We start from the raw sequence: 12,027 nt of genomic DNA, 5'->3' as shown, positions 1-12,027 counted from the left end.
ATCCAATCAGTGTTACAAGCTACCAGGAAGTGACTAATGGAGAATATTATAATTGGGAAGTAAAGTAAGATTTATTGTAAATATACTAAGACATGGATGTTAGGCAGAAAATCCATCACATAGTCACAGAGGGCCCAAGTCAGCAAGCCACAGCCACCTCCTGAGTATTTAACTATTGACCCTGAACCAGGAAACAGGAAAACAATAGCTAACCTTAAATTCTTATTTTCTTGATTCCATGGTTCCATGCTTCATAGGAAGACTATCAGTCTGAAAGTAAACAATGGTAGTCAGAACATAATCCTGGTTATGAGAGTTTGTCAATGAACTCATGAGAAGAGAGAAAAATTTAGTTTTAATATTCTATCGTTGTTAGGTGGAAACATTTCACATGAAAATTTTCATAGTGAGTAATAATGGAAAGGGAAAAAAATATTAAGATGGGTTTTCCTGCTTCAGAAATTAAAAGGGAAAATAACATTTAGATGAGTTTAATTGATTCCTTAATTGATTGGTTTTTCCCTCATCTTCATTAGTATATGCTAATACTATTATTGAACTGAGAAAGGAATTCCTCAATTCAAATCCTCCTTAAACTGTGTTGCCTTAAACAAGATGCTTAACTTCACTGACCCTCATTTGTATCAAATAAGCTAATATATGTAACGAGTTTTATTAAATTAGGATGCTATATTAGGGATTCTTATACATTTGTTTTGTTACAGACATAATTAACAGTCTTATGAAGTCTATGTAACCCTTCTCAGAATATGTTAAATCAATAAAACAAAACCCCTATTATTACAAGGAAACCAAATGAATTAAAATACAATTATCTATCTTTCTATCTATCTATCTATCTATCTATCTATCTATCTATCTATCTATCTATCTATCTATCTATCTATCTATATATCTATCATCTCTTTTTTAAAAATAGATTAATATATTTAATTCAGGCAGAGGAGTTATAACTCATGATATACTTATAGCAAACTAGGCGTACCCAAGTATGTGTACTGGTGACAGGATTTATATAAGGTAACAGAACAGAGAAAGCTTAAAGATTGCCCTTGGGAAAAATAAGTTCTTACCAGTTTCATAAGGTAAGTTGTTTTACATAACAAGCAAAAAAAGTACATAAAGAAAGCTTGGTTATTTCTGGAGGGGAGAGTTTGAGAGATCTACAAATAATCATAAGCTAGTATTGGGAAACTCTGGTTAGGCCCAGGCAATTCATTGGCCTGGGAATGGAGAATGAGTGAGGATTAATCAGTTTTTAGTAAATTGTATTTGTCATTTTCTCCTCTTGGTTAAGAGGAATTCTGGAATTTTGTTGCTGACCAAAAAGTAGTTCCAAGAGCCCAATGTTTTTCTAGAACAAGGAGTTATCCTGCCGAAATGGACTTAATTTAGAGAGGAGGTTGGTTTTATACACATTTACCAACTGCTGTCATTTAGTACTTTTTCCAGCTTATTGGGAGATTCAGTCAGAGCTCCTCACTTCAGCTGAGAGATGTCCCTAGTTTTCTGCTTCACTTCAATTTTGTGGCAGAGGGGTTGGCCAGCAGGACTTGGTTGACCTCTTTCCACCTGTGCTGTAGGGAATGCCTTTTCAAATAGACCCAGTCTCTGGATTCCAACTTCAGGGTAGACTTATCCAGGATGAGTTTCTAGAAAATGACTGATAAAGAAGGTTGTTAAGGTCTCAAAATTTTTGAGTGAGTCTGAGCAGTAGGAAGGATAAAAGGGGAATTTTGGTGGTATGGAGTCTTTGGAGGGAGAAAGGATACTCAATGCTGATTTCAAAGGGTGAAAGGGAATTTTTACCAAAAGGGGTTGCCCTAAGTTTCAGAAGAACTAGGGGAAGGGCTTTTGGCCATGGCAAAGCCAAATTATCCATAAATTTGGCAAACTGAATCTTGATTCTATTGATATATTCTACCAGGGGATTGGGGGTACTTGGCTAGGTCTGTTGCAGTGGCTTACTTATAAGGAAAAGCGTCTATCCACAGGGAAAACAAGCAAACTGTGACTAATACACTAATGTTTATCTAGACAGAGGAGGGAGCTGAATAAAAATCAATCTGCCAGACTTGAAAGGGGGCCTCAGGGAGAGGGAAATTCCAAGAGGGGGTGGGCTCTTAGGGGCCAACATTATATTTGGGATAGATTTCACATTGTATATGAACATCATGTGTAGCTCATGTCATATTCCCCCACTAATATGGTCTCTTCCACAGTAGTAAGTAAGATCTTTTGTGGTCAATGTTAATTTGAGGGTTGGATATATATATATATATATATATATATATATATATATATATGAAAGAGAGACAACTAGGGATTGAGGGTGGGGTTCTGAGCAGCCTGCTTGGAGTGTAGGCCAGTGGGGGCATTACCTCAGACATAGGGAGAGTCTTAATGGAGGTATCCTATACCTCTGGACCTGTATCCCATTATAATGGAAATGCCAGAGAAAGTCATGAACCTTCAATATTTCTATAGCATCCTAAAAGCATATCTGATATCCATTGAAATGTTTACTTACTTTCCTTTTGCCAATTCACAAACTTGAGTCAGAGCTTCAATTGTGCTAAGGAAGGGGGTCTTGATTTGTTAGAACTTGTGACCTGTCTAAGGAGGGCTAACTCACACAAAGAATTGACTGCTCATAGAGAATCTTGTATTAGGAGAGAGGGATATATGGTTGGGAGACACAGTCACTATGGAGACTCTCTGACTAAATAAGAAAAGAGCTAATTTCTTTGTCTGTTTACATACAAAGGAAGCTGTCAAAATAACTGGGGAAGGGATTACAAACAAATGACAGGAAAATGCAAAACTGGGAAGGTAATGCCTAGAGTTTGAATAATGGGCTATCAACACCCATCCATATCTTATATATCATTTTTGTTCCTTGCAGACCAGGGTCTTCGTGCTTGGCCACAACACATTACTGAGGTGCGAGGCAGAGATGTTTTTCCCTTGGAAAAGTTTAAGGATTTCTTGAGGTTAGGGTTGTAAGGAATTAATTGTAATTTGGGGTTTTCATAACCCTATCTTTGCTTCATTATGGTCAGACTGAAAAGAAAAAAGTAAGCTTAAAAGACTAAGGGAAGATGGGTGTGTACTTTGAGAGATAATTGAACAAACAAGAGGAACTCTGACCACAGGGAACATTTATTGAAACTAAATAACTAGCCTTCCTCTAATAGCTTCCCACACCCATGTGGGCCTGACTAGATTATAATTGGGACAGCCCATGTGGGTCTGCTGAGCCAATCTGAGACTCAGCATGGCTAAGAACTGCCCCTCCCCATCCTGTGGAAAAGTCAGATACAGTTTGTTTCAGGGGGAGTTAGGAAGAAGGGCAGTTAGAGATGGTTCTGAGGGAAATGGGGAAGGAAGGCAGACATTTAGAGCAGCTGCTGGTGTTTAACCTTCAGACAAAAACAGAAGAGACTGCAAGCTGATTCTCCTTAAAGCTGAAGATTTCAGGTATTGGTGAGTTTCTGTTTTCTTTGAAGCAAAGCTAGCCCTTTGGAGCTAGCTGGGCTGGAGGCAGAATTGGGTGCCTGGGGCCTTTTTACCCCAGAAATTTATACATTGTTTCTAGTTCTATTAATCTAACTTGTGTGATTCAGATAGAGTTTTAAACTTGTTCCCATTAATAAACCTGTTTTGTTTTTGAAAGAGGCTGTTTCTTTTCTTACCTCAATATTAAGGCAAGCCACCCAATTAACTCTTCCATTACTAAATTTGGACCTTACAGGGTCTTTGGGTTTCTTTACATTCCCCAGTCACACTATACTGACTCAATGCCTCCTCAGTTGTTTAGATAACATACCAAACAGTTAATTTACCAGAATCATTTCGGAGGTAGGAACCATCAGTGTATCAGGAATAATTTGAGTTTTCTACCTCAGTTTCTTAGGAGATTTCCTTTGGGCAGGGTTGGGGGTAAAAAACAGTCAATAATTTTAATACAATCATGACCCTCAATGTGGTCAGTGTTCCCAACATCTTTGTCAGGGAGGAAATTTGCTGGGTTGAGAGCACTATACCTGGAGAAAATTATATTAGGTTTGGATAATAGAGAGATCTTTAATCAAGCAAGATGGAGACTATTGGCTAATATCCAATGTACTAAAACTTTAAACCTGAGAACAAGATACTTTATGGCTTTTTTGAACAAAGAAGGTAAGAAAAATGGAATCAGCTTTTGAAGACTGGATATCTAGGAGATAAGGAGTAAATCATCTACATACTGGAGGAAGGTGGAGTCTAATGGAAATTTAAGATCAGCAAGGTCTGTTTTCAACATTTGTGAGTATGAGAGGCTCTGGGGCAGAACAGTCCCAGTATACTGCTGACTGTCCCAGGAAAAAGAAAGAAGGAACTGGCAATTAACATCTAGGGGCACACTGAAAAAGACACTACACAAATCAATGGTGAAAACAGTGGAATCATGGAGAATGAGATTCAGGAGAGTATAGGGATTAGGGGCCACAGGTGTCCTAGGAATCCAACAAGCATTTACTGCTCAGGTCTCAGACAAGACACAACCAACAACCAAAGAGCTCACAAGCCAGAAGGATCTGAGAATTACAAGGACTAGTGCAGAAGACTAAGAGAACAGAGGATAAGTCATCCCTAATGAGATGCCTAATACCCTTAATTGCCTGTGGAGATAGGATTCTGTGAGGCCAGTGGATGAGCTTTAGAGGAATCCAACTGAATGTGGATTAGAGAGGCAATAAGAACCTTTTCTTTTTTTTTCTTTTTTCATAACAGTATTTTATTATTTTCCAGTTACAAGTAGAGATAGTTTTCAACATTAGTTTTTATAAGATTTCTAGTTTCAAGTTTTTCTCCTTCCCTCCCCTCATTCTCCCTTTCCCAAGACAGCATGTAATCTGATATAGGTTATGTATGTACAATCACAATAAACATATTTCTGCATTAGTCATGCTGTGAAAGAAGAGTTACAGCAAAAGGGAAAAACCTCAAAAAAAAAAATAGAAACAGTCTGGTTCAATATGCATCTAAATGCCACAGTTCTTTTTTTTCTGGATTTGGAGACCATTTTCCATCATAAGTCCTTTTGAACTATCCGGACCATTGTTTTTCTTTATTTCTTTTTGGTGGAGGTAATGAGTGTTAAGTCAGTTGCTCAGGGTCACACAGCTAGTAGGTGTCAAGTGTCTGAGACCCGATTTGAACTCAGGTCCTCCTGAATCCAAGGGTGGTGCTTTATCTACTGCACCACCTAGCTGCCCTGAACCATTGTATTTCTTAGAAGATTCAAGTCTATCATGGTTGATAAACACACAATGTTGTTGATACTGTGTACAATGTTTTCCAGCATCGATTCATGTAAATCCTTCCAGGTTTCTCTGAAATCTACCTGCTCATCATTTCTTAAAGCACAATGGGATTCCATTACATTCATATACCACAATGTGTTCAGGTGATCCGCAATAGATAGGCATCCCCTCAATTTCCAATTCATTGTCACCACAAAGAGAGTTGCTATAAATAGTTTTGTACATATGCGTCCTTTCCCCTTTTTATGATCTCTTTGGGGAAAAGACCTAATAGTGGTATTTGCAGGTCAAAGGGTATGCATAGATTTATAGCCCTTTGGGCATAGTTCCAAATTGCTATGCAGAATGGCAGGATCAGTTCACAGCTCCACCAACAATGCATTAGTGTTCCAATTTTTCCACAGCTTCTCCAACATTTATTATTTCCTTTTTTTTTTTGTCATATTAGCCAATCTGATAGGGGTGAGGTGGTGCCTCAGAGTTGTTTTAATTTGCATTTATATAATCAATAGTGATTTAGAGCATTTTTTCATTTAGCAATAGATAGCTTTGATTTTTTTCATCAGAAAACTGCCTGCCTTTGACCATTTCTCATTTGGGGAATGACTTGGATTCTTATAAATTTGATTTAGTTCCCTATATATTTCAGAAATGAGGCCTTTATCAGAAGTATTGGCTATAAAAATTATTTCCCAGCTTTCTGCCTCTCTTCTAATTTTGGATGCATTGATACTGTTTGTATAAAACTTTTTAATTTAATGTAGTCAAAATCATCCATTTTGCATTTCATAAGATTATCTATCCCTCCTTTGGTCATAAACTATTCTCCTTTCTACAAATCTGAGAGGTAAACTATTCCTTCCTCTCCTAATTTATGTATGGTATCACCTCTTATGTCTAAATCATGTACCCATTTTGACCTTATTTTAGTATAAGGTGTCAGATGTTGGTGTATGCCTAGTTTCTGCCATACTCTCTTCCAGTTTTCCCAGCAGTTTTTGTGAAATACAGAGTTCCTATCCTAGAAGCTGGAGACTTTGGGTTTGTCAAACAGTACATTACAAAAGTCATTTTACTACTGTGTCTCCTGTGCCTAACCTATTCCTTTGATACACCACTCTATTTCTTTTTGTTGTTGTTTTGTTTTTGTAGGGCAATGAGGGTTAAGTGACTTGCCCAGGGTCACACAGCTAGCAAGTGTCAAGTGTCTGAGACCGGATTTAAACTTAGGTCCTCCTGAAACCAGGGCCGGTGCTTTATCTACTGCGCCATCTAGCTGCGACCCCACCACTCTATTTCTTAACCAGCACCAAATAGTTTTGATGATTGCCTCTTTAGAGTAAAGCTTCAGATTTGGTACAGCTAGCCCACCTTCCTGTAAAGTTTTTTTCATTAGTTACCTTGATATTCTTGACCATTTGTTTTACCAGATGAATTTTGTTATTATTTTTTCTAGCTTTATAAAATAATGTCTAGGTTGTCTGATTGGTATGACATTGAATAAGTAAATTAATTTGGGGAGAATTGTCATTTTTATTTATATTAGCTTGGCCTATCCATGAGCAATTGATATTTTTCCAGTTATTTAGATCTGATTTGATTTGTGTGAAAAGTATTTTGTAAGTGTGTTCATAGAGTTCCTGGGTTTGTCTGAGCAAGTAGACTCCCAAGTATTTTATATTGTCTACCATTACTTTAGATGGAATTACTCTTTCTATCTCTGGTTGCTGGACTTTTTTGGTCATGTATAGAAATGCTGATGATTTATGTGGGTTTATTTTCTATGCTGCTACTTTGCTAAAGTTGTTTCATTGTTTCAAGTAATTTTTTACTTGATTATCTCTTACTATATCATCATATCATCTTCAAAGAGTGATAGTTTTGTTTCCTCCTTGCTTATTCTAATTCCTTTAAATCCTTTTTCTTCTCTGATTGCTAATGCTAACATTTCTATTACAATATTGAATAATAGAGGTGATAATGGACATCCCTGTTTCATCCTTGATCTTATTGGGAAGGCCTCTAAATTATCTCCATTATATATAATGCTTGCGGATGGTTTTAGGTACATACAGTTTAATATTTTAAGGAAAGCTCCACCTATTTCTATGCTCTCTAGTGTTTTAATTAGGAATGGGTGCTGTATTGTCAAAAGCTTTCTCTGCATCTATTGAGATAATCATCTGATTTTGGTTAATTTTCTTATTGATGTGGTTGATTATATTGATAGTTTTTATACTGTTGGACCAGCCCTCGATTCCTGGTATAAATCCCACCTGGTTGTAGTGTATTATCCTGCTGTTCACTTGCTATAATCTCCTTGCTAATATCTTATTTAAGATTTTAGCATCATTATTCATTCAGGAAATTGGTCGATAATTTTCTTTCTCTTTTTTTGGCTCTGCCTGGTTTTGGTATCAACACCATATTTGTGTCATAAAAGGAATTTCCCTCTTCACTTATTTTTCCAAATAATTTGTATAATATTAGAATTAATTGTTCTTTGAAAGTTTGGTAGAATTCACTTGTAAACCCCTATGGCTCTGGAGATTTTTTCTTAGGGAGTTCATTAGTGACTTGTTTAATTTCTTTTTCTAATATGTGCTTATTTAAGGATTATATTTCCTCTTCAGTTAACCTGGGCAATTTGTATTTTTGTAAATATTTATCCATTTAATTTATTTTTTGTTTTAAAGTAATGACTTTATTAATAAATATACATCTATATAATGATGTAGATACAAAGCACGAACACTACTCCATTCCTATGCACATGATTGCACACAAGTAGCTCAAGTTCATGGACATAAAAACATACACAGTATCTGTCAGACTTTTTACAGCAGAGGACAATGTGCTGATATTAGTTAACTGGTAATTATTTCCTCCATAATTATCTGTGGGAAAAATAAACCTTAAAAAATTAAAGATCAAAGTTATCTGATTACAAAACAAAATTTCAATGATTTTACTATATTGTTTAATTTTAATAAATGAAATTAATATGTATTTACAGCCTTATATGTATGTGTGTGTGTATATATGTATATATATATACTTAAAAAAAGCAAAGAAAAATATTCTGATACATCTTAGGGTTTATAAACATATTGTTATTCTATATTTAAAAATATATGCACTAAGATAATATAAGAATATAGAGGGAACAAAACCTATCCAGAATTGAAAAATCTCTTGAATAAGTATTCTGAATTAGGCAATTTTACTGAAAAAATGTGATAAAATTTTACTGTACATCTGTTAGAAATGAAGTACAGAGTTGCATTTACTACTATAAGCACCTGAATTGTCTATCTTTAATTTTTTTTAATATGTAAAAGTAAATTTCTCTTTTTACATCAAATCTTACAGTTATCCTTACAATGGACTAATGACTGAACAACTGGATCCAGGTCTTTGTTTTTGTTTTAAAGAAACTCAAAGATCCTCATATAGTGTTTTAGAATGAGTATACATATAATTTCTATTTGTTCAAACAAATACAAATACTCATCAATTGGGACTGGATAGTTAAATTACTTTGATAAATGTTTATCTTTAAAAGTAAGGATAATCTAAAGCAGGACCTTTTTCAGTCAATCTGAGTGTGATGTAAAAATAGAACCTAAAATACTAAATATCAACTTTCTGTTATTGTCCTATTAATTTTTTCTGCCAATATGTGGTGCCATTATTTTTTAAATATCCAGTGGAAGACTTGAGATAGCTATATCTGATCCTAAAGAATAGTTAATCAAAATTAATTTTGTCACAAATCCAGGGTAATTTGCATATGTATTAGCTCCTTATTTAAGATACTAAAGCATCAATTTATTCATAAATAAGGCATAAGAATGCATTGAAAAAGAAAAAAAATTAAAGAAACTCATTTGTATTTTATATCATATTCTGACCAACAGTGTTAATACAGAACAGTGAATACTATTTTATGAAAAGCAGAGTTACATTTTATAAAATGAGCAATTCAAGTTCCAAAAAACTATCATACTATGCGGGAAAAAAGGCCATTTTTTTCTCACTGACCATTTCAAAGTATAGACAGTTTTTAACATGCTATTTCAGTGTTTTATCATGACAAAAAACAGTTTTTACCCCCCTCAAAAAAAAAAAAAAAAGAACCAACCCCACATCATACTTGGTAGATTATATAGAAGCAAAACATTATTTTAAGACTTCTTTCTCTTCAGCATGGCAACAATAAAATGTTCAAAAGAAACTGGAATCAGGAGATGTTCAGCAGTGCACAAATCCAATTCTCTAGACAGCCTTTCACATGAAGGTAAAGCACAACATAAAGTCTAGCTCATTATGTGTTAGGCATCACTGGAACACCTGAAGACTTGCTGCTTTTTTGCTGGAGGTCTCCCTGGGATGATTTTGTATCCTGCAGTTTAGTTACACCCAAAGATCTGCCTGGACTTGTCTTAAATCCAGCTGCTTTGGTAGTTCCAAGGGGTTGTCCTGTGCTTATATGGTGGTCCCTGAGGGCCTGTCATGTTTACCAGATAGATTAAGCTTTTTCTTTTTCTTGAGTTCATCTTTTGTCACTATGCTTCTGCCATTTTTAGCCTGCAAGTGTGTTTTATTTAGCCAGTCTTGCCTCTGTCAAGCAATTGGTTTGTGGCTGACTGTGTGGCTGTCTTTATTTTGCTGAGAGGAATACAAGTTAAATTGATGGGCAGCTCTCATATTGTCTTCACTGAGGTGGGAAACCTTGCCAGGCCCACAATAAGCAGTATTACCACTGGCAACAGGATGCATCATTTTCATAGCAATTTGTCTCCCAGTCTCTCAGAAGTTCCAGGTAGCTCCTATGAAGCTAGTGGGGTGAAAAAGAGAGAAAGACCCCCTCTCACATGGCCTGTGATGCTCCCTGGTTTCTACCCAAGGCAAGGAAATCACCATAGGTGGTGGCCCAGACTCAAAGAGCAGCCCAGCCCCAGGTCCTCCCTAGTAGACAGACAGAGGAGCCCTAAGGCAGCAAGCAAGAGAGGAGGCAGCAAGAAAATATCCATTTCATTTAGATTGTCAAATTTATTGGTATAAAGTTGGAAAAAATAATTCCTAATTACTAGTTTAATTTCCACTTCATTGGTGGTGAAATCACCCCTTTCATGTTTGATAATGGTAATTTTGTTTTCTTGTTTCCTTTTTTTAATCAAACAGACCAAAGGTTTACCTATTTTATTGTTCTTTTTTTTCATAAAACCAGCTCTTAATTCTATTGATAAATTCTATAATTTTCTTGCTTTCAATGTCATTAATTTCTCCTTTAATTTTTAGGATTTCTAATTTAGTATTTAATTGGGGATTTTTAATTTGTTCTTTTTCTAGCTTTTTTACTTGCATGCATTGATCTCCTCTTTCTCTTTTTTATTTATGTAAGCATTTAGAGATATAAAATTTCCCCTAAACTTTGCTTTGGATCCATCCCATAGGTTTTGGTATGTTGTTTCTTTTATTGTCATCTCTTGGATGAAGTTTTAGATTGTTTCTATGATTTGTTGTTTGACCCATTCATTGAATGAGATTATTTAGTTTCCAATTAATTTTCAGCCTACCTTTCCATGACTCTTTATTATATGTAATTTTTATTACATCATGATCTGAGAAGGATGCTTTTACTATTTCTGCCTATCTACATTTGACTATGAGATTTTTGTGCCCTAATACATGGTCAATTTTTGAATATGTGCCATGCTCTTCTTTTTTTGTTTGTTTGTTTATTTGATTTTGTTTTTTGTTGGTTTTGTGTGTGTGTGTGTATGTGTGAGGCAATTGGGGTTAAGTGACTTGCCCAGGGTCACACAGCCAGTAAGTGTTAAGTGTCTGAAGCCGTATTTGAACTCAGGTCCTCCTGAATTCAGGGCCAGTGCTCTATCCACTGTGCCACCTAGCTGCCCTCATGGACTTCTGATAAAAAAGGCATATTCTTTTCTATCCACATTCAGTTTTCTCCAGACATCTATTATATCTAACTTTTCTAACTGTCTATTCATCTCTTTAACTTCTTTCTTATTTATTTTGTGGCTAGATATATCTAATTCGGAGAGGGAAAGAGTCAGATCCCCGACTAGTAGAGATTTGCTGTCTATTTGCTCTTGTAGCTCAATTACCTTCTCCTCTAAGAATTTGGATGCTATACCACTTGGCACATACATGTTACATATTGATATTGCTTCATTATCTATAATACCTTTTAGCAAGATGTAGTTTCCTTCCTTATCTCTTTTAATTAGATCTATATTTACTTTTGCTTTGTCTGAGATAAGGATTGCTACCCCTGCTTTTCTGACATCAGCTGAAGCATAATATATTTTGCTCCAACCTTTTACCTTTACTCTGTGTGTATATCTCTGCTTCAAATGTGTTTCCTGTAAGCAGCATATTTTAGGACTCTGGCTTTTAATCCACTCTGCTATTCATTTCCATTTTATGGCAGAGTTCATCCCATTCACATTCACAGTTATTATTACTAACTGTCTATTTCCATCCATTCTATTTACCCCCTTTATACTTTTCCCCCTTCTTTCATTCTATTCCTCCCCTCCAAAATTTTTCTTCTTACCCCTTCCTCCACCAATCTGCCCTCCCTTATATCAGTTCCCCCTTTTACCCTTACCTTTTTACTTCCATAAAGAATAAGCTAATTTTTTATCCAAATGAATGTATGTTA

At 35.5% G+C, this 12,027-nt stretch overlaps 1 pseudogene; it reads right to left on the bottom strand.

Annotated features, from left to right (window-relative positions):
- Window positions 1-9,664: 9,664 nt before the first annotated feature.
- Window positions 9,665-10,115, bottom strand: LOC122745932 (annotated as a pseudogene).
- Window positions 10,116-12,027: the final 1,912 nt, after the last annotated feature.

This window comes from Dromiciops gliroides, chromosome 3, assembly GCF_019393635.1.
Source record: "Dromiciops gliroides isolate mDroGli1 chromosome 3, mDroGli1.pri, whole genome shotgun sequence".
NCBI classification, from domain to species: Eukaryota; Metazoa; Chordata; class Mammalia; order Microbiotheria; family Microbiotheriidae; genus Dromiciops; species Dromiciops gliroides.
Note: the sequence above shows the minus strand (reverse complement) of the source record. Positions and strands in the feature narration are given on the sequence as shown.